The sequence below is a fragment of the Aethalodelphis obliquidens genome, unplaced genomic scaffold (assembly GCF_003676395.1).
Source record: "Aethalodelphis obliquidens isolate GAN/ISIS:26980383/991018 unplaced genomic scaffold, ASM367639v1 scaffold1, whole genome shotgun sequence".
Taxonomy (NCBI): domain Eukaryota; kingdom Metazoa; phylum Chordata; class Mammalia; order Artiodactyla; family Delphinidae; genus Aethalodelphis; species Aethalodelphis obliquidens.
The window spans coordinates 87938555-87966247 of NW_020837945.1; the positions used below are offsets into that span (position 1 = coordinate 87938555).

Genomic DNA, 27693 nt, shown 5'->3' on the forward strand with positions numbered 1-27693 from the left:
TCTCTCTCACACACACACACACACACACACACACACAGAGTCAGCACTTGGTACATGTCAAATAAGTGAAGGGTCCATGCTTTAGCCTTTGTCCATGCTTTTTCTCTGCCTAGAAAGCTTCTCTTCTAATCCCCACTGCTTTCATACTTGCTCCTTTTTTTCACTTTTATGCTTCTTCATTAAGCAACTCAGTCATCACCTCCTCAGAGAATCTTTCCCTGACATCCTTGACTATGCTGTCTCCAATTAAATAACCTCTTAGTGCTTATTACATTTGTAATTTTGTATTTATTTGTGTGACTATATGAATACTGTCTTTCTCATTAAGGACTGTCACCTCCATGGTTAGGGGGGGTCATTTCTGATTTGGCTCAACATTGTAGCCCCAATACCCATCACGGTGCTTAGCCCATAGTGGATGTTCAATTAATATTTGTTAAATAAATGAATGAATACTTGAATGAATGCAGATATAAAATGAGGATTGATAAATTAAAGAGTAGGAGGATGGAGAATAGATTTTTTTTGAAGTAATGTGGATAGCTGAACATATTCATAGGCTAAGGGGAAGAATCTTCTATTAGACAATCTGAAGTCAAAATTACACACAAGGCAACTTTTCATATAGACATAAATCAGAGCCCATCTTCTATTTTCTTTATACCAAGTCTTTTTTCAGTTTCAGTTCAGTAGACACTAAATCCACTTGTCAATGAGGAAATAGGCCTAGAAGATTGAGAAGCAGGTCCTAATAGACATTCTCTAGCCACGTTTCTCCATATCAGGGCTATTGTTGTCTTTTATATACCCAGAAATATTTTCTCAAATTTGGTAACATATTATCTAGGCCTTCTTTCTCCTTTTGATATGAACTTTGTTTCCCTCTCTCTTTTCTTTTGATTCATTCCAACAGAGAATTGAGTCCTGTACTGTTCTATTTTTATGTTTTTAAAGCAAATAGTTACCTTGAGTTGTCTACACAGAGAGCCCCACATGGCTGTTCCCAAGCACCACACAGGATCAAATAAAACCACTAGGAAGTGAAGTTAAACCAGTCATTGATCATCCTCACAGAGAAGAAGAAACTGGACCAGTCCTGTTGCAATTCTGTCAAAAGTTAGGTATTATTTTCTTCTGGATGTCAGCTTGTTGTCCCCTCCTCCACCAACAATTCCTTCATTTGGAATAAATTGCAAAATTAAAAAATATCCAAAGACAATCAAGGGTCCTAGATTTACTACAGAAATATAATCCCTTTGAGGAAGTTATAGTTCAATTTGATGGAGCTACAAATTCTTCCTATGGTCAGACATTTTTAGATGCTTATACAAAACCAAACTCAAGACATTCAAAAATTATGTCATGGGCAAGATTTACCAACGGCTTCTTTCTTCTACTCATAAAGTGCCTTATGCAGCATGGCCAGAGTGATCCTCTACATCTGAGGCAGAGCAAGAAAAATTCCAGATTTGCATTTGAATTGCTGCCTATTTTTTTAACTTTCTAAGAGTTTCACTTTGAAAGATACTTTACTTTTGTGGCTAAGAATTATGAAGTCAGTCACGTGACCTTTACCAGCTTTCCAGGAAAAACAAAAAATTAAAAAAAATAATAAAAAAGACAGTCTGACAAAACCAAGCTAATTGTTTTTAAAGCCCCGAACTATTGCACAAAACACAGTGGAGTCCCCTGACGCACGTAGTGTTGTAAGGGCTTTATTTTGACAGAGTTCCAAATTGAATCCTCCTTTGGTAGAAGCCTACGTGGGTTGGTTTTGTAAATCATTTCCAATCACAAATGCCTGTGAGTAATAAGATTCTATGAATAGACAGGCAACATTGGGACTCACAAGCCCTTCTTTCCTTCCCCTTCTATAAGAGCCCTATCTACACCATAGTGCACAAAGGGGATTCAGTGGAATTAAGATTTGTGTGGTTTCTAGAACCCTAAATCTCTAGTCAGGCAGCCTGGTAAATAATGATAAGACGTTTAACTGACTTCTGTAATATGGCTTTACCTCAGGGAGTACGGTTAAGAGGGAAGTGTTTATTAGTCAAAAAGTTATTTTAAAAAACATGACATATATTTAATATAGTTCTCTTCACCTGAGAATTATAAAAATATAGTGTCTTCTCTCAAGGAGTTTGCAATCTAGTTATCTAAGCTAAAATCATACTTTAAAATTTAGTTATATATTTTACTACTTGCCTAACTATTCTTTTTTACTTGTTAAATGGATTTATTGATAGCTGAAAATGAACTCCTATGTCCAGAGTATTCTGGAGTTTTAATTTCACACTCAGGAAAACACCAAGGTGACAAGGAACTTGCATGTGGGATTCATCTGACATTTTCCCCATTTAGTACAAATGCTGGCAAATGTAAACCAAAGCCCTCCTGTTTAGCAATATAAGCATCTTCTCTTCCTTTCCTAAGAAGCCAGCACGCCTGACATTTTGACAGCTGATTTATTCCCTTCCCTCCCCCTGAGCTGAAATTCTCACCCAGGCTTATCTATCACCCTGGCTTTGATGAGGAGGGGGTTCAGGCATTTGCTGTCTGAGGCTGTCAGACTTCAAGTCGACTTCGAATGCAACACCCCACCATACCCTTTATCAATATGGGGTAGTGACTGTGGACAGACAGTAGAGAGGAAGGGATGGGGGAAAAGTCACTAATGCCCCTGATTGGGCCTAACAATAAAAAGAGAAGAGGTGAGACAACAGGTGAATGAGAAGTGAGTAAGCACATGGCAGGTCCAGGCTTCATTATTACAAAATAGTTCCACGCAGCACTCTATTTCTGAGGTCATGATTGAGTTGTCCACTTGGTCATTAACCCTCCTTAGGTCAAAGTGGACACTAAGAAATCTAGTGTAGACATCATTGATTCATTTATTCAAGAAATACTTATTGAGCATTAACTACTGCCAAGATCACTACCAGGCACTGGAAATATTGCCATGACTATGACCCAGTCCTTAACCTCCAGGGACTTACAGTTTCACTGGGGAGGAGGGGAGCAGATAAGTGAACCAAAGATTACAGCACAGTGTGCTAAAGGCCATAGTAGAAATATGCACAGAGTATTTTGGAGCAAAAAGGAGCAATATCTTGTGAATATTAAAAAAAAAATCAAACCTTGAAAATCGGTGACATTTTTATGACAATGGCATATCTACATTTTTGGAGAGAGATATCACTCTTGGTACCAGTTGCACTTAAGGAGGTGGATTTGAGAAATGACAAAATATTAAAGGAAGCACCCATACAAATACAATAGTTAGTGGCACAAACCAACCTTCAGGAAGATGAAATTTGAGAAGTTGTTCAGTGCAGAATGAAGTTCAGACTGATTAAAGTTTAGCCTATGTAGTAGATTAGTATTTGAGAGTTTCCCAATAGTTTAATTGGAAGTGCTGATTTCCATTGAGCAATTAAATGAAATTAAATTCCTTTGCATTAAGAAATTAGTAATAGGGTTTCCCTGGTGGCACAGTGGTTAAGAATCCACCTGCCAACGCAGGGGACACGGGTTTGAGCCCTGGTCCGGGAAGATCCCACATGCCGGGGAGCAACTAAGCCCGTGCACCACAACTACTGATCCTGTGCTCTAGAGCCCACATGCCACAACTACTGAAGCCCGTGTGCCTAGAGCCCATGCTCTGCAGCAAGAGAAGCCACCGCAATGAGAAGCCCACGCACCACAACGAAGAGTAGCCCCCGCTCGCCACAACTAGAGAAAGCTCGCGCACAGCAACGAAGACCCAACGTAGTCAAAAATAAATAAATAAATAAATTTTAAAAAAAGTAATTAGTAATATAAATCTAGAATAATTGGTGATGCTAATTGCCAATCTCATGCACGCCCTACACTAAAGTCATATTGTATGATGATGCATTCAGTTTACCAGTAATTCAGCCCATACAGCCATAAACAGAGTAAAGACGGGAAATATTGAAACTGGAGCCTGACAAGGCCGAGGGAAGACACTTGGTTAAGGTTCTTTTAACATGAATCTATAAAATTGGGTTTAGTATCTCAGAAAAGCAAACATTTTCTTGATTTTTCCAAATTTGCATCTTTCATTTTGGGTCTAATAAGAAATGAGCAAATGTCACACATTTCCGGAAATTCTGTTTCTAGTGCTGGCCAGATGCTCAAACACCTTGAATTCTTACATGATGCCGTGATGCTTAAATGACTCTTAAATGATATCTACTGAATGAGGTTAGAGGCATGCAATAGCAAGAAATAAGAACTAAAGAGATACCTGAAACCAAAACTCTCAGTGTCATAATATATATAATGTTTAAAGTATCATTTTAGATAATAATAACAGTTAAAGTGGTGATAGGTAATATGTATTATGCACTTAATTTGTAGCTAGCACAGGGCTAACAGCTATGCGTAGATTATCTCATTTAATCCTCACAACCCCAATGTGTACTATGACTATCTACATTTCTGCTGCGGAAAGGGAGGCTCAGAAATGTTTAAACAACAGGAACGAGCAAAACTAGGATCCAAACCATGGTCTTCATGGCTGTGAAGCTGGGGTTTCCATGCTCCATTATACGCATTCTAGAGACTGAGGTTTTCTTAATAAGTAAATTGGCATTCATTTAAGTAATTTCACTGGAGTTTGAGTCTACTTTTCCTTTAGGGAAGGAATACCTGAGGCACCCACATTGTTCATAGAGGAAAGAAAAATCTTTTCTTCAGATCCTCCCTTTTAAAAAATTTCCCTAATCAATAGCAGTCTTTGGTCACTAAATATATTAAAGATAGTTAATCTGACGTTCTATTTATCAGGAGTCTCTATGGCTAAAGGGAGAGTAAATTTCAATAGCTTACTAGTTCTTTGAATTGAGCAATTTTAATGATCAAATTCTCTACACTTTAGTTTTCTTACCTGTTCAATGGAAAGTATATTTACTACTCTGGCACACTGTAAAGATTAAATGACAAAGAGAACGCTATTACTTTTTAAGCATCTCTTTTGTGCCCAGTACTCTAATGGGGCACTGGCATACATTATCACATTTAATCTTTAACCCAAAGAAGTAGGTATTATTATCACCCATTACCAGTGAGGAAACTGAGACTGGTTTAGATTAAAATTTGCCCATGGTCACACAGCCATGAAGTGAAGAAGGTGAGATTCAGACCAAGTCTGTCTATTCCTAAAGCCTGTGCTTGTCTCCGGTGCTGTGTCCTTTTCAAACTACACTACTTCTCTAGACTGTAGAGCATTCTTGAAATATTGGGCATTATTATTTGTACCCAATTTGGAAAATAAGATTATTTTATTATAATTTAATTATTTGAAAACATGTGCCTTATGAATGGTAGAGAGGTCACTGTTAACTAGACCATGAGACTGGTTAAAATCATGCTGATTTTGAGAGAAAGAAATGAATGTAAGTGAATAGTACAATTGTTGATTATTACTGATTGATTCCTCTTGCGACATAGGCTACTGGGGCTTGTAGGCTCAGAAAGGTATATTGATTCCAACCGTACCTTTCAACCTAGCTTTGCCATCTCTTCCCCCATCACCAGAGAAGAGCAGAGAAAATATAGGACACGTCTATGTCCGTAGTCATTTGTATAGATCTGTGAAGATGCCTTTTTGAAATAGAAGTCATCTTTTGGATAAGATCAAATTGAAGCAAATTGAATTTTTATTTGCTTTGACATAGATTGGGATCAGTGATGTGATTTTTTCCTTCCCATGTAGGGAGGAGAAAGAAAATCATCTTGATAAATCTCCTTGACTTTCTTCAAGGTGTTCAGTATCTTTTCTGTTTTTTTTTTTTTTTTGGAAAAATCAGCAGGATGTTATGACACAGAGATTAAACCTTGAGGTTGAAAAACTTCTGGTTGGAACCTAATGCTACTAATGGTTCTAATGGGGGAAAACATTCAATTCCTACATTCAACAATTTATTCATTCGACGATTGGTGCTATGGATATGTCAGGGAACACAACAAAGTCCTTGCTCTCACAGAGTTTACATTCTAGTAGGAGAGAGACAGGCAATAAGAACTCAACATACAATATGTTGATGGATAATTTGGTATGCTATAAAGAAAAAGAAAGCAGGGACTGGTAATAGGAATTGTGCAAGGGGGTGATTTGAAGCAAGGTTTTCAGGGAAGTCTTCTCTGATAAAGTGGCATTTGGCAGAGACCTGAAGAAAGTGAGAAACTGAGTCATGTGTCTATGGAGGGGAAGAATTTTCCAGGCATCGGGCACAGAAAAGTCAAAGGTTTGAGAGTCTCTGGGGTTTGAGAGTGTGTGGCATGTTTGAGGAACAGCCAGGAGGTCAGTGTGGCTGAAGTGCTAAAGGGAGAGTGGGAGCAGAAGGGGCCAGAGAGGAACCCAGCTGCTGATATGCACAGTCTGTGGCCCATTGTAAGGGTCTGGCTTTTATCTGTAGTTAGATGGGAAGATGTTGGAGGTTTTAGAGCAAAAGATATTATGATACAACTTCAATTTTGAAATAACCACTGGCATTGGGTACAGAACAGAATGTATTCTGTGGGAATAATAATTTGCAGCGGGAATAATAAGTAGTTGAATTCTACGTACAGTTTGAAGGTAGAGGCAATGGGATTTTCTGTAATGTGGGAAGGGAAGAGAGGATTCATCTAGGACTCCAAGCAAGTAGAAGAATGAAGTTTCTACTTACATATGTGGGGGAAATATGGGAAGAGGACATTCAGAAATTTGATTTTGAACATGTGAAGTGTGAGATGCTTATAAGGCATTTAAGTGGAAAAGTTTTGTAAGTAACTGAATATGTAAGTATGGAGGTTAGGGGAAAAGTCCAGGTTAAGAATTAGAATTTGTGAGCTGTTTATAGATAGTTTCTAAGGCTTTGAGACACATTTAGGGAGTAAGTATATAGATAAAGAGGAGATTTATGATTGAGCCGTGGAGCAGTCCAGCATTTAAAGATTTAGGAGATAATGAGGAGCCAGCAAAGGATATTAAAAAATACTCTATCTGTAGAGTTACACACACACACACACACACACACACACACACACACACACACACACACACACAAAATCTCTTTTTCTAAGAAATCTAAGTTAAGAGTTGAAGTCAGTCTCTGAGAAAGGATGATGCTGAGATTTTCGTGATGTACCAAGAAACCCAAGGAGGAAGGGTCTCTGATAGGAAATGGAACCTCTCCTCAGTCTTTCATAGACCAAAAAATTACTTTGGAATTTGGGGTGAAGACATAGTATATTATATAATGTATGATAATGGGAAATGTTGGCACCATAGTTGAAAAAGGAAACATAGATAAAGTAGATAAACATAAACATGAAGTAGATAAAGTAGATAAACATAAACATAGATAAAGTTTGATGATGTTAATCTTGTGACTATTAATATAATATCTGCTTTTTGAAAAAAAGTTAGCAACCCTAAAAAATGTAGCAACAGACGAATAAAAAGAATAAAATACATCAATGATACCACACTGAGATAACTACTGCCAACATTTTGGTACATTTTTTTCTAGTTTGTTTTCATACACACATATATATTTAAATTAAGATTATATTATGTGTACATTATTGTAGTCTGCTTTTTTATTTGATATAATAGCAGGAATAGTTTTGGAAGATTTAATTTCCATATTTTGGTGAGAGGAGTGAGGTAATCAAAGAGAAGTTTGTGTTAGTTTGAGAAATGTCTGGTTTGATATCTACCAATAGAGTAGAATGATGACTGGGTGTGTATATGAGAGAGACAGAGAACAAGAATGATCCTGGACTTGGTGACTTGTGTCTTGGTGACTGATATGATGGCTGTGCTACCCATGGGGACTGAGAAAACAAGACTGACCAAAGCTTCGCTTATTTTTTTATGTTAGGGTAGATTCCAGACTTGCTTTCGGTATAACTGGAGCATTGTTGGTTTTTTTTACTAGATGTAGCAGAAACTAAAAGGATATTTGGAAATGTTTTGGTTGGTATCTATTTATGTAAACAGGTAATGAAATTAATTTGTGACACAAAGCAGGTTGCTTTGACTAAAGTACTTGGTTTGGCTTTCCCCACCAAAGGAAGAAAAGAATTAGCATATTTCCCCTATATTTTTCATGCTGTGGGGGTCCAGTATAGACAAATATACCACCAAAATATCATACGGAGACTTTTCCCATAAATCTGTGAAAACCGTGAAAAGTAATTTTAGTTTATCAGTAAAATGTTAGGGGCATGACCACAGCAAAATAATTTCTTCTGTTGACAACTATGATGTCATGGATTGCCTCTAAAATAAATGCTTGATGTGATTAGATTCAGAAGATATTGGTAAGACCAGAGCCAGTGAAAGTCCTTTTCAAATGAATGAAATTAATGAAAACAATAGAAACAACCTTCAGTTGTAAACTTCTGACAGCAGTAACTGTGTGTGTGTTTCTGTTTATGTATTATGAGCTCTCTTTTCCTATATATGAGTTCTTGACTGGTGAGCACAATTGGCTAGAGAATGGGACTTTACAAGGTCAAGGTCACACATTCCACTAGCCACATAGAAGCAGAAAACGAAGTCATACCCATCAACTGCATTAAAAATTCTATATGGTCGTTTCATGGACATGTGCTCTTGGTCACATAAAGACTAGTCAAGAGAGTTTGAGTGGTTCAGTAGCAATCATCACGCTATTAAGATAAATAGACACACAACTTTAAGCATAGATGCCACCCGCTACAGGGAAATGATTTCAACTTTGTACGTTTGTGAATGGCAGTATATACACAGATGCTCACAAATGTGCACACTCAACTGCATCATAGAAGAGAATAAGCCCCACTCGGCCTTGGTTCTAGTATTTAGCTGAAAACATGCTATAATTGTCTTTCACTTTTATTTCTACTTAATACTCCATTAATAAAGAACTTTTAGGTATATTGAAGAATATTACATTCTTTTATAAATATACAATTATTCTATGTATCTTTGCCATTTGTTATACCGAATCAGTGCATCAGAACATAGTTTTTCAAAATCTAAAATAACATCTTTACATCTTGGAGTTTGTGAAGTCTGTTAGGGAAATAACACAACAGCACTGAGAAATTCACTCACTATGTTTCTGCCACTTCACACTGAGGGTCACATGCAATGACGAATACTGAAACTTGCACCACAGATCAAGTTGGAGAAACATTGGTTTCTGATCATTGCATTTTTGCTTAAAAAAAATCTCAGCTTATGGTTTTCTGATATTTCCTTTTCTGATTGAGCTATACCGATAAAGTATAATAATAAAGTACAAAGCAGTATAAGTTCCCTGCAAATCCACTCATTATCCACTGGACTGTGAAGCCAACTGCCCCTCTCATCTTTCAAGGAGAATTGTGCTTTTATCCTGTTCATTTAGAAAAGAAAAAGAAAAAAAAGCTAAAACGTCAAGTCCATAACCTCTAACGAATCACCATTTCCATCTGCAGCCCTGGCAGTTGTTTAAAAGCAAGAGCAGGAATAGAGAGAAAGCCCCTTCTTCAGTGCAAAACTCTTGCTCTGCTTTAGCAAAACCATTCATACAAACAGTGTGGATCAGCCTTTCGATATGCAAAATGGACGAAGGTACCCAATTTTCTTTTATAATAGATTAAATCCAAAGTAGTTCTTTATCAGGGAAATCCATTGTAATCTTCCAATCTACCCTTTTAAAAATTAGACTATGGCTAATAAATAAATAAAACATTTATCTAACAGGTTTCAAGTCTTTAGGACAGCTTCATCGTTATTTTTCTCGGACCTTTATGCCTCCCAGCCACCAAAGTCTTCACTCAACCCTACCACTACCAACAGCCCAGCTGGCCACATAGATAAGAAGGAAACTGTTTTCTCCACGACCTCTAAGCATTCTACTCCAAGGGAAAAGCAACGTGGAATGCACACTCAGCAGGCTGCGAGTCTGGAGCCAGTTTGTCCTCGAGGCATTGCTGCCATAAAACATAATAGTATCCACTGTGTTTTGCTTTAAGCAGATCCGTCTCCCACTCCCCCTTCTCCCCTTCCTGCTTCTCACTCCGCACCTGGCTGCAATTCACGACCCACACGACACAGAGCAAACAAAAAGCACGAAACAGCAACAGATTCCTTTGTTTTACATGCAAATCCTACCTCTGGTAGTTGTCACATCTTCCTCAAAAGCCACGCTTAATTTTTAATGACAGCGATCCAGTGCAGTCCTCCAAATAGCCATCAGTAATTATCATTACCTCTTGTGCCTAAAGCCTTTCTGGACCATTAATGTCACAACCCTTGCTAACTCATAGCTTTAATACTCCCTGCTCAAAATGTCTGAAAGAGTTTGGAAGGACAATAGGAGTGACAGGCTCGCTAGACAGCCATGCTTGAAATTAGTTATCTGAAGCTCCGTTAAAGCTGCTTCTTACTGTTTTTAAAGCGTGCAGGAGGTAGGATTTATTAGCCTATGATAGGCATGCTGTTTCTGTTTTTATTAAATACTGTAATAGGCTGTCTGTTAGCAATGCTGTGATAGGTCCAGCATCACTTCCCCACTGCTTTCGAATTCTCATATTAAAAAGGGAGAGAGGGCTCAGACTTCCTTACAGTAAGACTGAGACCAACACCACCCTGCCTATTGGATCAGATTTCCAAATTCTTTTTAGCTATAAGAGAGAGAATTCCTTTTTCAAATAGGTATTTTTACATGGAAAGTGAAGTTGAGAATAAACATTCTAGGATTCCCCAAACAATTCTCACTCCCAGCAAGGGAATCCTTCCCTTCCCAGTTACAAAAATAAGCATTCTCTAGAGTTAGGTAAAAGGATCAATCCCCATAGGAAATGTTCTCATCATTACTGAGGTAGGGTTCAGGGCATGCATTTACATAAAATCTCAAATTAGGTATCAAACGGACTGAACGGATCAATGAGCGCATTTATTGTTTCATACTGATTTACAGAGCTTTGTGTTCTAGTTTGAAGCAATCATATGCCCTGGACTACTGTCCAAATGGAAAGAATGAATGCTGGGTGGAAGGGATGGGGAAGTGTACACTACCTTGATCCACTTTGGACAGTCATAATCATGGAAGGTGGAAGAAGGATTTCTTACCATTGGTCAGAGAAGATGGTATTACTTGCTGGAAGTGCTACTCTGAAAAGTTCTATGTACTTTTCCACACAGGGAAGCAGAAAAAAGTTCTTGGTAACTCACAGTAACGTAGAGGATGTGTCATGCTCTTACTAACCAGATTTAGTCCTTTTCTTCTGCTGTTCTTTCTCCCCTCCTGCTACCCCAGGAGCAATAGTTATATACTAGTTACTATGGAAACAGAGTGGTCTGCTTCAGGGGAGGGGCTTAGGGAAAGCAGCAGATGGAATATGAAGGGAAATGTACTATACTGGCCTATAGAATTGAAAATGAGGTGGGATTAACAAACAGACAAAAACTACTGCAAAACAAAATCTCAAAGGGAATGACTGTAGATCAACACTATTTAATTACTGGTAGTTTTGTTATCTAGAAATACTATTATGATCACAGCATCCATTATTTATTATATGCAAGAACTGAATATCTGAATTGCTCGGAAGTCTGATGTTTTAAAAAAGATACTTTTTTCCCCCTTTCTGTTTTTTTTAAACTTCTGGATGTTGGTTTGATTATGCCCTGATTGTATGTGAATTTTAGTTGTTACTTGACTGGTCACAATTTCTTTTCAAGAATAAAGTGTGACCTAGTGGAAAAATCTCCTTGTATCACAAACTGTAACCACGTTTCATTCTAATTAAGTATTCTTATAGTGGTTTCCCTGGGGCAAAATCAAAATCAGAAAATACCGTAATTTAAATTTCAAAAAATAATTCTGTTCCCATTATGTTAGTAGGACAAAAAGAAGGCTTTTTCAAATTTTCAGTTCTTAAAATAGAAAAAAAAAATCATTTTTTGCGTTTTGTACAAAAACTTTCACTAGCCTCATGATCATGCAAGAGAAACTCTTTCTTAGCTGAGTAATAAAATTTCACAGTTGTAAGGAGTCTGGGGAATACAAAATTATTGCCGTTAGTACCACATTTTCACAGTTTGTAATTGCAGTAAATGACACCACTGAAGTGAGAGTACAAAAATTCCAAAATGAAATTGTTCGGAGGTTATTCTTCAGCATTTTATAAAAATCCCGTGTTTTTTTTTAATAGGCAAGCATATCACTTAAAAAGTTTATAATGGAAGAAGGATTATCTCAGGGAAAATGAATTTATGATATTCTCTTTAAAAAATGACAGGAAAATAATATTATAAATTGTGTATCTGGAATATTTTTTTTCAAATGTAAGGAAGAGTTAAATGACAATCTAAAAACGATTAACAGGGCTTCCCTGGTGGCGCAGTGGTTAAGAATCCACCTGCCAATACAGGGGACACGGGTTCAAGCCCAGGTCCGGGAAGATCCCACATGCCGCAGAGCAACTAAGCCCGTGCGTCACAAATACTGAGCCTGCGCTCTAGAGCCCATGAGCCACAGCTACTGAAGCCCGCGTGCCTAGAGCCCATGCTCCGCAACTAGAGAAGCCACTGCAATGAGAAGCCTGCGCACCGCAATGAAGAGTAGCCCCCGCTCTCCACAACTAGAGAAAGTCCACGCACAGCAACAAAGACCCAACGCAGCCAAAAATAAATAAATAAATAAAATAAATTTATAAAAATAAAAACCGTTAACAGCACCATATTTTGATCCTTGGATGAAGTAAGAGGATGGGGCTAGGGCAGAGATGATTAGTGATGCTTTAGAGAGACTCTGTCCCCAAAGGAGCAAAGGCCACTTGACCTCACTGAGGATGAAGGAGGTTTCTGGAAAAGGCAGTTTAGTGGCAGTGGGATGGGGTGGAAGATGGTTTGTTGAAGTAATGGAGGAGGAAGGGAAGCTGAAGGGAGGGAAAGAAGAGGGAAAGAGATCTATGAGGGGGGAAGGAAAGAATTTCTGGAGGTGACATGATGTTGGAAGAGGGCACAGCCTTTGGAATAAGGATGCCTGGTTTTGAAACTTGGCTCCATTAGCCTACTTGAGCCTCTCATGAGAAATGGGGTGATCAGAATGGCTGTTGTAAGACTGCAGTGGTAATGAGACAGGGTACACATTAAGGGAGGAGTAGAAGCTCTTGTGAATAGAAATACTAAAATAAGTGCTAGTTTTTACTGATCAGGAAGAGAGATGGAGATGAATGATTAGAGAGGAGGTAAGAGGTATGATAGGAAAGAGGAGAAAAGAAAGGAGGAAGAAAGGAGGCATGGCTAGCAAAGAGAGAGGGGACCTGGGAGAGAGAAGAATTTCTCTTGTTGGATCATATAAGATAGAATTTCTTGTTTTTGTTTTGCTTTCTGGATCACATTCCAATAACTGTCGCCTTAGTTCCCTCCCTATAATGAAGTTTCAGATAATAAAGTATCTTTGGCGCTCACACCTTCTTCAACAAGAGAGAACCTATGCTGGATTTGTGAAAAGTGTGTTCTACCATTTCAAAAACAGCTGATCTGAGGATTGAATTTAGTAATTCATAGCATTGCTTTTTTGGATGGTTCCCTGGAGAATGAAGTTTGGGGCAGCAGAAGGCAGGAACTGAAGTGATAGTTCAGAACTCTATTACTAAACTCATTCAGCGAGAGTACTCTGTGCATCCGTAACTTGATAACATTTTTGACGGCATCTGCTCACTGAAGGCACATTAAAAAAAACTTGTTCGGGGGCTTCCCTGGTGGCGCAGTGGTTGAGTGTCCGCCTGCCGATGCAGGGGACGCGGGTTCGTGCCCCGGTCCGGGAGGATCCCACATGCCGCGGAACGGCTGGGCCCGTGAGCCATGGCCGCTGAGCCTGTGCGTCCGGAGGCTGTGCTCCGCAACCGGAGAGGCCACAGCAGTGAGAGGCCCACGTGCCGCAAAAAAAAAAAAAAAAAAAACCTTGTTCTGGAAAGAATGTGTGTATGTTAACAAATATTAGGTTGAGAACTGGAGCCTGGGTGAGAGTGATGTGATCACATATGCAGAGAATTTGCAGTTTACATGCACAGTTTGCAAGTTAAGCGGTTTAATGAATGGAATGATGAATGCATAATTTTATTGTCATCACTATTAAAATGAAAATTTGATAGATACGTAACCAGAAAGTGTAGTTATTTGTCACAGATACAAGTGCTAATTATATTTTTGAGTATATAATTTATGCTCTGAATAATACAGAGAGTAACTGCTTTTGCCCTGTTGTGACTATTTTTCTAGGAACAATAGGAAAGTTAGTTTAGAAACTGCTTCCTTCCTGTTATATTCCTGTGAAAGCTGAAGCTGACTTACTCTGAAGTCCCAGTTTAGATCCATAAAAGAGACATTCTCTAGAATAAATGTGAAGTTTTAGGCTAGAAAGTAGTTAAAAGAAAACAGTTGATGAAAATCTGATATTTAAAGCACAGTGTCTGATTTCCAAGACAGAATGAAGTGCCTTTCATTTGTCTATAACACTTTTCATAAAGATTTTCCTTCTCATCAGAGATTTTTAAAAGTTTACTAACGGAATGAGAATTCCTAAAACTTTACATTTACAGAATATATTCACACACATCATATTTGATGCTCAGAACAAAGCTACTGAGAGGCAGGGCAAATATTATTAGTTCCATTTCCATCTGGAGGAATTGAGGATGAGAGAGGTTAAATGATTTCCCCAAGATCACATAGCCTGTAAGTATGTCTTCTAACTCATAATCCAGTATTATTTTTATATCATGAAACTTTACACTTTGCTCCTAATATTTCTCCTAGAAATATAAGCGCCAGAAGAATTTTTTAAAACTGTAAAAATGAAAAGTATAAATTGGAGCTTACCAGTATATTTTTTTCTCTTCCCATATTGCAAACATTCATGCCTGTTTTTTTATCTTTGGTTTTGCAGCTTTTTATATTTTTAAGGTCGAGTTGGTAAACCTTTTTAAAAGATAAACTATAGATTTTCAGAATTCTTCTAATTACAGATTCAACACTGAATGTAGTTCTATACTAATTGTGGCAGCTGAACAGGACTCTCTGATCCATGGGCTGTAGGTACAAACTCATCTAGTGAGGCCATGATTTGGATTTCTTTCTTGGATTCTTTGACTGCGTTTCTGTCTGTCTTCATAAAAATTAGGAGAGAAGTTCCTGCAGGAAACCTCCCCTTCCATCAGCAGTTAGTCCTATCAGCAGGTTTCAAAAAGTTACCATTCTGTATGCATGTGGTTGAAATGGGAAAAGGAGGTAGGTGGTAATATAATAGCCATGTTAATTGATTTACCTGAATTTTTGTAATAGGAGAAACATCCTCCTAACGTCCCCCCTCCCACCACCAAACAGATAAAAATGCCTGAGCCCTCACCTGGACACCCATGAGAAAGCACTGGCACAATCTAGTTTAACCAACTTTCCGAAGCCATCATTCTTTGGCTGAGCCATTGCATTTGGCAGACAGCTTATTGGGGCTGCATTTCCATCCTTCTGAAGGCTGTCAGGGGATTGGACATAAATCAGCTTTAAAATAAAGCATGAAATACAGCAGTGACAGTTGTTGGAGTTTTATCTCATTTGGATTCTCTTACTTCCCGGGGCCTAGCTGCAATCTCCCTGCTTCCCGGAAACACGCACTAACTATACCAATGTGACACTCCAGGCACAGTGTATCTACGAGCAATCAAAGAGAAGATGATTGCTGGTTGCTATTATTACTATTATGACTTACGGTGCTGCAGTATATGTACCTTCTACACAATATAGCATTAGATACAATACCTGCTGCTTTCAATATCAGTTAATCTGTCTTCAAAACAAAACAAAACAGAACAAAAAATCCCTGGTATGCAGAAGGCTCCAAGGTTGGGTACAAAGGATAAGGATTTATATGTTGATGTTTACATTCATGTGGATATTTTAATAACTCACTAAACGTTGCTAGATTCTTAGGGTGGAAGAAGAATCATTTAACAAACAAATGCTTTTTAGCAAGTGTGTGAATATTCATTGTAAAAGGTCCTGCTTTGCAAAACTATAGCAAAATCTATTATTTATTAGTTGGAGAATTTCTAAGTGTTTACTCAATGCTGGACATCTAGGAAAGTGTTAATAAATATTTCTACATTTCACAATTTACTTAGGGAAAGAATCATTAAAATGGATATAAAAAATGTTTTGTTTACTGAAATGTATTTGTAAAGTTACTTTTATTAAGGATATAGGTTAGATATGAAGATATGATGGTAGCTTCACTGCATGCCGTTTACCGCCCGAAAACAAAACACTGTTTAATTCTGATTATAAAAGTGACACATGCTCATGATTGAATAGCTGGAGTATGTAGAAAATATAAAGAAAAGTCTCCTGAGATGCTACAATCCACAGGTAACTTATATTAATATGTATTATCAATATTTAAAAAACATATTGCATATGTAGTTTTATATGTTAGTTTTCTCCTTAATATTATAATGTTTTCCACGTTATTTTAAAATCTTCAGATCTTTTTTAATGGATGCATAATATCTTACCATATGAATCTTCCCTAAATTATTTAAGAAATCCATTGTTAAACACCCAGGTGATTTTTATTTTTCATTAGCATAGTGCTCTGCTGAAGGTCTTTTTACATAAATCTTTGTCTACATCTCTGATTATATTTATTTAAGATAGGGTTTCGTATCTGGATCATTGGCCTGAAATGTGTGAACATACCAGGGGCTTTTGGTATGTCTTGCTAAGCTGCTCTCTTGAAGGGTTGTACTATTTCAGAGTTCCACCCGTGGGGTCTGACCTGCCCAGAGCAGGGTATTCATTGTGGTGGGAAAAGGGTGCTTTGTTCCTCCCTTTCACACAGAGAGGTTTATTTGACTTTCTTTTTGCTTTGAGGACTGAAGGGAAGTCAAGTGTCATAGAACAAGAGGGGAGAGAAAGGAGGCAAAGGAAGAGGGTTACTAATGTTGGAATTTTGTTTCGGTTTCCTGAAGTGGAAATGTCTTTTCCCCTTGTCGGGGGAGGGAAGTGAAGACCGGCTGCAAAGCCTGGGGCTTACATTCACGGTGTTCCTATGGCTCAGAGCAGTCGCTCCCCAATGAGGTCCTTTGAAACCTGGGGCATGCCTACTCTTGGGGAATTCTGTTGTATACCAGGAATATACAAATCCACAAGTTAAATCTGCTGTGTCTTTCTGGAAAACCAATTTGCTTAATAATATTGGGGGCAGGAGTTTTGAATTTTTGTGTTTTGCAAAGTTTTTAGCACATACATAAATTACTAGAATTGCTTTCCCATCATTAAACCTGAAACTTGTCCAGATAAGCTTCGCAAACAAAACATTTCTATGAACTGGAAGTCACTGGAAATCTGGAACTTTTCTTGTCTTCAAGGAATTCTTATGGCATTCATCAAAATGAATAGAGCACATGTCTTCAGTGAGAACCAGTGGTGCTAATACGAAGGGTGGGAGCATTTCTTGACAAGATAGAAGAGAACTATGTTGCTTGTTATATGAAAAAGGAGTTTGTCATCTTTCTACGATTCAGTGATTTTTAAATGTCACACACACAAAAATTGCCCACTCACAAATCAGATCAACATCCTGTCAAAATTGCACTCAATCAAATGTTAATTTACACTGGAGTCCGTGTTTTATTTTAGTTCCTGCCAGTGAAGTGACTCAAACTGTGTGTGTGTGTGAGTGATTTTAATTCCATTCCTATTTTGTGTGTTTAAATTATACTAATTCTAAAATTATGTTTTTAACAGGGATCACTGACTGGTAGTTAAAAACAGTGTGCTCTTTTGCAGTGAGCTTGAAATATCAGAAAATATGCAAGGAAGGAAGGAAATTTAGAATAACCTGAAATCATTGAGACATGTGTCAGAACTGACATCCCTAAAGCTTTCCACAAAGCACTTGGTAGCAACAAAGTTGATAGTGTGACCCAACTATGTCTAGGAAACATGTAATGAGAAGCAGCAATCAAAAAAGTGTAAAATGTCCCCAAATGTTTTTTTAAATTATGGGTTTATTATTATGGAGATGGAAAATTAACATTACAGAATAGAAAACACTGGATAAGTATTCCATAAAGCCATCACTTATGCAGGGAAATTTAAAAACTAATCATACAGTTTTTGAAGAAAAATTCCCCAGAATTTTACTAACCAAAAAGAAAAAGTCTTAGGTAGGTTTACTATAATACATTGCATTATAAAAGTCAAACAAGCCATTCAAAACAGCTTTACATTATCTTTAATGTTATCTTTTCCATTTCCTTTGGAGGATGAAGCTTGTGGAACAGAAGATAATTTGGTGAAATGTTAACTATGAACATGGCCAGATGGTGATTTTGTGAAAATTAGAAAAAACTATCTCTTCATTAGAACATTTATGAACCACCTGCTAGAAAATTGTCCCAATAAGTAGGAAAAAACTATGGTATCTAGGAAATAAGTTGTTACCCCAGAATTATAGAGTAGAAACACACAGTGGCTTTGCATGTCTGAACCAAGAAGAGGTAGCATAGGCAAAAATGATGCCGTCAAATTTGTGTTTTAAAAAGGCTGAGATTAACCCTCCTCTTTTCCTTATATTTTCATGATAGCTTGGATGTTAACAATTTTGACACATTTGATAATTCATGATTACATAGTCATATATATGTGTGTGTGTGTGTATATATATATAGAGAGAGAGAGAGAGAGAGAGAGAGAGAGAGAGAGAGTCCACTAATTACATGATTTTTCAACTGAACTATTTTACTGGATATTGAAGAGGTTTGGCTGGTCACTGTTAAGATGGAGAGTCAAGTCTTAAAGTTTATCTTAAAATAGAGTGCCCCAATAGATCTTTGTTTGCTATGTGAATATTTACCGAAGGAACCAAACAAACAATGCAGGCAGCAGAAGAGAAGACTTGGGAAGCAGTGACATTTCATACACATTCACCTCACACAGTCACACACGACTGGATAGGGACAGGCTGACTGGTAACATGCTGTGAAAATGCTCTGTGAGGACACGAGGCAAAATGGTCACAATGAAAAATGAATTCTGATAAAAGCCTGGAACAGAGAGGGAGAGAATGGATAAAAGCATTCCAGCGGACTCCTTCTTTGGGAAAGGAAGAAAAGACCAAGTATTTTAAATCTCATATTATAGAGGACAGGGGAGAGACAAGGTGATGAGAAATATAGCATCTTAGTTGTGGAAACAGTGTTCCAGTGGGAAAATACTTTGAGTTTAAGAGTAGTGGGTGTGGGGAAAGGAAAGATATTCATTGATGGAATGAAATAGTACAGTAAAACTTCCAAAGTAACAAAAGAAAAAAAATCCACCACACTGGATAAGGTGATTAAACTAGCAAAACTAGGAAAAAGAAAAAAAGAAGAAAATAATAATATAAAATAAATAAGATAAAGTGGAAAGGAAGACATAAAATTAAGTATACTGGTTATTTTATGATTTGTAAACAGACAGAATTTTCCCTTTAAAAGACTGAGACTGTCAAATTGGGTTAAAAACAAATTCAACTCATGTAAATACTATTTATAGAAAAATAAAATCAAAGTGATAAATAAAGGTTGAAAATGAAGAAGTAGAAAAAGAGATACCAAGCAAATACAGGCTAAAAGAAAGCAGGGGGTGCAATATTAGTGGAAGTCAGTATATTTAAACTTAAAAGCACCATAGAGAAGAAAAAAAAAAAAAAAAAAGCACCATAGAGGATAAAAGTAAGCATTATATAATGGTAAAATTGATAATTTCTGAAAAAGCTAAAATAGTCATAAGCCTATATTCACTGTCCCATCAGTTAAAAATATAAATCAGCAAATGCATAAAGTGAAAACTGTAGGAAATCAGAGGAGAACTTTTAAACATTATAATAGGTGAAATTATTTTAAGTTAGTGATAGTGCTAAGAATTGGACAGAATAAACATACAAAAAATAAGTAAAATCATAGAAGAATTGAACAGTATCACATACCAATAAGTATTTTTAAAAGGCTTCCATCTTTCAAATAGAGAATTAAAATTACAAAATAATAACAGTAAATAATAATAACAATATTGATAATAATAATAATAAAGTACTTAGCTACACAGAAAAACCTTACAAATTTTTAAAAGTTAGAATTTTATGAGCCGCATTCTTCTATTACTTACAAATAAAGTTAGAAATAAATAATACACAGATGATCAAAAAAAAGTTTACTTCTTAGAAATGAAAAGAAAATAAAACAACAACAGTCTTGAATTACCACTGGATCAAGGGAGAGTCAAATGGAAATAATTACTATTTAGAAAATACAAAGGAGGACTCTGGATGGCATAACCTGCTACTCTAAAAATGTATAGCCTTAAATGCCTTTACTGTTAAAGAAGAAAAATGAAACAGAAAAGCAAGTAGTATGCATCTGAAGAGACTAGAAAAGTAATTTTAAAAAGCAAGAAGCATAATTTAAAGATAAAAGCAGAAATTAGTACAATGGAAAATAAGAAATGGAGAAAAGATAAATTCAAAACCTTAAATAGCTAATGGGACAGATTTTCCTGTTATAGGCATGATTAGGGAAAACAAACTGAATAAAAGTGTATAAGATATAAGTGAGAAGAAAGATAGAACTGTAAATACAGAAGATTAAAATAATTGTAAAGAAACAAGATATTTGAAAACTTAGATGAAATGGATGATTTGCTATCAAAATATAAGTTGGTAAAGCTGACTAAAAAACAAAACAAAAACTTTGATAAAGCAATCATCATAGAAGAGATCAAACCAGAAATTAGATATCTAGATGAGTAGAAAGCCCAGAAACACATGTTCATGGCTGAATTTTTTTTTTGGCGGTACGCAGGCCTCTCACTGCTGTGGCCTCTCCTGTTGCGGAGTACAGGCTCCGGACGCGCAGGCTCAGCGGCCATGGGCCCAGCCACTCCGCGGCACGTGGGACCTTCCTGAACCGGGGCACGAACCCGTTTCCCCTGCATCGGTAGGCGGACTCTCAACCACTGTGCCACCAGGGAAGCCCACGGCTGAAATTTTATCTAAACCTTAAAGAACAGGTCATCCTAAAGCTGTTTCTAACCCAGATCATAGAAGAATGAGTAAATCATTTGATTTGATTTATAAGGTCAATATAATTTAGTACCAAACCAGGATAAAGTTATTTCTGGAAGAAGAAAAAAAAAGAAACAAAAACTGTGCAAAGAGGGAATGAATGATCAGGATCATTAATGACTTGGATTCAAGATTCTAAATAGAATATTAGAAAATAGAATACAGCAAGGTATCAAAATATAATATATCATGACAAAGTCGTATTTAATCAAGAAATACAACATCTATCAATCTATCAACATAAGCCTTCAACAAATTCAATGAAAAAAGCTATATGATCTTATTGAAAGATGTTGAAAGGCATTTGATAAAAATCAACAGTCAATAAAATTCTAAGTGAAATAGGAAAGAAGAAAACTACTTAAATATAGTAAAGACTATTTATCAAAATCTAACAGCAAATATCCTAAATGTGAAACTCAAGTCATTTCAATTAAAATAAGGAATTAGGGATTCTCGGTTTAAAATTCTTAATGGTTTTCCCATTTGCCTATTCAAAAGTTTCAAGCTTCTTGACATAGGAAGCCATTCCTGTGTGGACTCTGCCTACTTTTTTTAAGTTTCTTTCTACCCTTAACTAACTTACATATAGGTCACCGTCCATCCACATCTGCTTCTAGTTCCCCCCGAGTTGATGTTGTTTCATACCTCTTTGCTTTTTCTCAGGCTGCCTTCTTTTGCCTTTGTGCCTGCGTATCCCTATCCTCTCATTTTCATCTGAGCAAGTCCTCATCTTTAAGACTCAGCTCCTACCCTCCCATAAATGTCCATGCATTTTTCCAATACTGCTCTGGAGAAATGCTGCTTGAGCACAGAAATGAGGTCCTGTTTTCTTTTGTATACCCAGTGTCTAGCACTGTGCCTGACACATAGAATGCATTTAATAAAAGTTAACTGAATTAATGTATGAAGAGATGAACAAATCCATGAATACTATGGCCTCTGTTGCCTTGCTTCCTTTAGTTTTATTCTTCCAAGTAACAGTGATGGGGTGACTTCCTGCTGAGATGCCCACTCATGATGATGACAAAACCTGCCTCTTTGTGTATAGATGAATTCTCTTTTGTTTTATGACCCATATGCGTAGTTGGCAAATGATGCTCTTAATGCATTTTACTTGCCTTCTGCTTCATGAAATGCCAATTGTGTCCATAGCTGCTAAGTTATTTGTCTGTTCCTTTGTTTTCACCATTGTGTGCTGACAGTTTGGGAGGGTAAGGGTTGGGGTAGAAGAGATGTTTCTGAAGCTCTGTTAAGTTACCCAGAAGAACTCTTTACCTTGCAGATGGTATTTCATATAAATTCTGTAGTGTCCTGCTGAGGTGCTTTTCTTGGCTAATAACTCATTGCACATTTTGACAACCGCTGCTTGTAGAGTACGAACCTTAGTACTTTAACTACAATTCCCAAGGCTGTCTAGGGGGAAATTTACCCTGAATGGATACAGAAGAGTTCAGTTGGTGAGCCTGATTCTTCAGCTGCTGGAATTTGCCACTTCTTGTAGTTTTTGTGGTCTCCCATTCTAGCTTCTGCCATCTGCCATTGTAACGTAGCGCAGGTGTGCAGGATTTTCTTGTTCTCCTATAAACATGGCTTTGCCATCTCCTTCATTTGTCTGGTCATTATTTATCGAATTGTTGATGGTTTGACTAACTATTCCTCAAAACTTCTGCTCCAGATGCTACTTTTCCAAGGGGAATGAGAAATAGCTAATGTGCTTTGTAGTTCTTAGCACAGGTTTAATTGCTTTCTCCTAATTCAACATGCACAATTTTTAATAATCTTTGTAATTTACTCAATTGTCCAGTTTATCCGGGCATGTAAAATGTACCATATGGAAATCAACATCATATACATCATATTCCTTTAACTTTAAAACTCATTTCAACTATCATGCTCTCAGGGAAGTCTTGCCTGACTCCATCCAGAATGAGTCAGGCTTTCCTCTTCTGCTCATGTCAGTATTTTATTTTATTTTGAATTTTATTTTATTTTTATACAGCAGGTTTTTACTGGTTATTTTATACATATTAGTGTATATATGTCAATCCCAATCTCCCAATTCATCCCACCACCACCCCCTCACCTCATGTCAGTATTTTAAATGTGACACATTTTATTACAGTTATTTGTATCTCTTTTACTAAGGGGTGAAGCTGGGTTGGATGTGTCTTTTTACTTTGTAACCTCATTTATTAGCACAATTAGCAAGTGCGTAGAAATTAGCACATGCTCAGTAAAGACATATCGCCTCACTGACCAGCTACAACAGTTTGAACTCCTTATAGCCACCCTCGTGGGTCCTTAAAAAAAGGCAGAAAACGAGTGGGAGTGAATATCCTAATAAGAAAGTTCCAGTAATACTTCTTTAGAAGCCTGGTTTAGAGGCAAGGACACTGGATTTGTAGTTGGAAAATCTGGGTTTCAGTATCATGGCTGCCATTTTTGAACTATGGCTCCTTTGGAAAAGTCATGAACATTCAATTTTCCCATCTGTAATATGGAAATACTAATATGTCATGGCCAGGTCATACAGGTGCTGTGAGAACAAAGTAAAAGGACATTTGATAACGTTTAAAGCAATATGCAGAAGAAAGCTGTTGAATTGCTTCTGCTCATTTTGACATATTCGAGGCACTTACATAGGTCATATGATATTTTTAACTTTTTACACTTAAATACCATTTTAAAAAATGATGTATCCACAAGCAGTATTCATTACTTCAAAAGAGATGTTGAGAGTGATTTTGTCTTCTGGGCCTAACCAAGGCTTTAGAAATCCCCAAAGATGGAAATATGGCAGGTTACCAGAAGTGAAAAGCAAATAAATAATTGGAGCATCCTTCTGTAAAACTAATTGCTGACTCGCTCTTTAGTTTTTAACTGAGACTAAATGGGATTCCTTATATTCATATACACAGGAGGCATCTGATCAAATCAGGCTGTCTATGTAAGAACTTTATTGAGTAATTCCAAAGGAATTTCATACGCTTGCCCTCCTTGATATGAGGTCACAGAATTCACTTGGTTTCAAATAGACCCATGGGGCTCCTGGGAAGTTGCTTCAGCTTCTCTTCCCTCTGCATATTCTGCTGAGTTTGATTGATGCCTGCTGACCTTTCATTTGATAAGTGATGGCTTACTGATCAAACACTATCTCTGACAGGGCCTAGAATGACTTAGAAAACTTCAGATTTTACTTTCAATTGGAAGTCTCACAATCACTACATTCACTTTGCTGATTCCTTCAAAACCATACAATTGCTATTACCGTTCCTTTTGGGGGGTAATAAAAAACTGCTTAGAGACTGAATTATCCAGTTCTATTCTAGAAAATTTGGTACACAGGGCCTTTATCAGGTCCCTAAACTACTTTCTTCATTACCTAGGACAGACATTTTTTCATCTATGACCTTTAATTTTATGCCAACTAGCTCCACTTATCAAAGTACTGGGGACTAATTTGTTTCTTCTATCTTAAAAAAGATTCAAGGGGGCTTCCCTGGTGGCGCAGTGGTTGAGAGTCCGCCTGCCGATGCAGGGGACACGGGTTCATGCCCCGGTCCGGGAAGATCCCACATGCCGCGGAGCGGCTGGGCCCGTGAGCCATGGCCGCTGAGCCTGCACATCCGGAGCCTGTGCTCCGCAATGGGAGAGGCCACAACAGTGAGAGGCCCGTGTACCACAAAAAAAAAAAAAAAAAAAAAAGAAAGATTCAAGGTCTGTTCCACTTCCTTTGATCTCATCCCCTTATTGCCTTTTAAAAATCACCGTTACTTGGTGTTTTAAAACCAATATACTAAAAACTGAATACGATAAAAAAAATACAGACCAGTTCTTTGGAAAAGGGAAGACAGAACAGACTGAAGGGCAGAAAAAAAAAGGCAGTAAAAATAAGCCCAAAGAAAGATTTGTAAAAATATTGCAGATTTCTTCACTGAACTCTTTGAGATGTCATTGATTCAAATGTTACTTACCCTAGTCACAAGACTTCATTCTACTGAATATCACTTGCTATGTCCCTAGGCTAGCATTTATTAATTTTTTAATTTGAAAAATTTTTAAACATCTTTATTGGAGTATAATTGCTTTACAATGGTGTGTTAGTATCTGCTTTACAACAAAGTGAGTCAGCTATACATATACATATTTCCCCAATCTCCTCCATCTTGCATCTCCCTCCCACTCGCCCTATCCAACCCCTCTAGGTGGTCACAAAGAAACAAGCTAATCTCCCTGTGCTATGTGGCTGATTCCCACTAGCTATCTATTGTACGTTTGGTAGTGTATGTCCATGCCACTCTCTACATGTAGCTGTCCAGTTTTCCCAGCACCACGTATTGAAGAGACTGTCTTTTCTCCATTGCATATTCTTGCCTCCTTTATCAATGATAAGGTGACCATATGTGCATGTGTATATCTCTGGGCTATCTATCCTGTTCCATTGATCTATATTTCTGTTTTTTGTGTCAGTACCATACTCTCTTGATTATTGTAGCTTTGTAGTATAGTCTGAAGTCTGGGAGCCTGATTCCTCCAGTTACATTTTTCTTTCTCAAGATTGCTTTGGCTATTCGGGGTCTTTTGTGTTTCCATACAAATTGTGACATTTTTTGTTCTAGTTCTGTGAAAAATGCAATTGGTAGTTTGATAGGGATTGCACTGAATCTATAGATTGCTTTGGGTAGTATAGTTGTTTTCACAATGTTGATTCTTCCAATCCAAGAACATGGTATATCTCTCCATCTGTTTGTATCATCTTTAATTTCTTTCATCAGTGTCTTATAGTTTTCTGCATACAGGTCTTTTGTCTCCTTAGATAAGTTTATTCCTAGGTATTTTATTCGTTATGTTGCAAAGGTAAATGGGAGTTTTCCTTAATTTCTCTTTCAGATTTATCATCATTAGTGTATAGGAATGCAAGAGGTTTCTGTGCCTTAATTTTTTAACCTGGTACTTTACCAAATTCATTGATTAGCTCTAGTAAATTTTTGGTAGCATCTTTAGGATTCTCTATGTATAGTATCATGTCAGCTGCAAACAGTGACAGCTTTACTTCTTCTTTTCCGATTTGGATTCCTTTTATTTCTTTTTCTTCTCTGATTGCTGTGGCTAAAACTTCCAAAACTATGTTGAGTAATAGTGGTGAGAGTGGGCAACCTTATCTTGTTCCTGATCTTAGAGGAAATGGTTTCAGTTTTTCACCATTGAGAACTATGTTGGCTGGGGGTTTGTCATATATGGCCTTTTTTATGTAGAGGTAAGTTCCCTCTATGCCTACTTTCTGGAGAGTTTTTATCACAAATGGTTGTTAAATTTTATTGGAAGCTTTTTCTGCATCTATTGAGATGATCATATGGCTTTTCTCCTTCAGATTGTTAATATGGTTTATCACATTGATTGATTTGCATATATTGAAGAATCCTTGTATTCCTGGGATAAACCCCACTTGATCATGTTTTATGATCCTTTGAATGTGCTGGTGGATTCTGCTTGCTAGTATTTTGTTGAGGGTTTTTGCAACTATGTTCATCAGTGATATTGGCCTGTAGTTTTCTTTTTTCGTGACATCTTTGTCTGGTTTTGGTATCAGGGTGATGGTGGCCTTGTAGAATGAGTTTGGGAGTGTTCCTCACTCTGCTATATTTTGGAGGAGTTTGAGAAGGATAGGTGTTAGCTCTTCTCCAAATGTTTGATAGAATTCGCCTCTGAAGCCATCTGGTCCTGGGCTTTTGCTTGTTGGAAGATTTTTCATCATAGTCTCAATTTCAGTGCTTTTGATTGGTCTGTTTATATTTTCTATTTCTTCCTGATTCAGTCTCGGAAGGTTGTGCTTTTCTAAGAATCTGTCCATTTCTTCCAGGTTGTTCATTTTATTGTCATATAGTTGCTTGTAGTAATCTCTCATGATCCTGTGTATATCTGCAGTGTCAGTTGTTACTTCTTTTTCATTTCTAATTCTATTGATCTTCTCCCTTTTATTCTTGATGAGTCTGGCAAATGGTTTATCAATTCTTTTTATCTTCTCAGAGAACCAGCTTTTAGTTTTATTGATCTTTGCTATTGTTTCCTTCATTTCTTTTTCATTTATTTCTGATCTGATCTTTATGATTTCTTTCCTTCTGCTAACTTTGGGGTTTTTTGGTTCTTCTTTCTCTAATTGCTTTAGTTGTAAAGTTAAGTTGTTTATTTGAGATGTTTTTTGTTTTTGAGGTAGGACTGTATTGCTATAAACTTCCCTCTTAGAACAGCTTTTGCTGCATCCCACAGGTTTTGGATTGTGTTTTCATTGTCATTTTTTTTCTATGTATTTTTTGATTTCCTCTTTGATTTCTTTAGTGATCTCTTGGTCATTTAGTAATGTATTGTTTAGCCTCCATGTGTTTGTGTTTTTTACAGATTTTTTTCCTGTAATTGATTCTAGTTTCATAGCGTTGTGGTTAGAAAAGATACTTGGTGCAATTTCAATTTTCTTAAGTTTACCAAGGCTTGATTTGTCATCCAAGATATAATCTATCCTGGAGAATGTTCC

General features: G+C 37.0%; 1 protein-coding gene across 1 annotated transcript in view; it reads right to left on the minus strand.

Moving 5' to 3' along the window:
- KCNMB2 (potassium calcium-activated channel subfamily M regulatory beta subunit 2) overlaps window positions 1-10577 on the minus strand; it is a 251494-nt gene extending 240917 nt beyond the window's left edge. Inside the window, exon 1 of the mRNA XM_027111497.1 lies at window positions 10163-10577. The gene's annotated coding sequence lies outside the window, so the exon portion shown is untranslated. The remainder of the gene's footprint in view (window positions 1-10162) is intronic.
- Between the last annotated feature and the right edge of the window lie 17116 nt (window positions 10578-27693).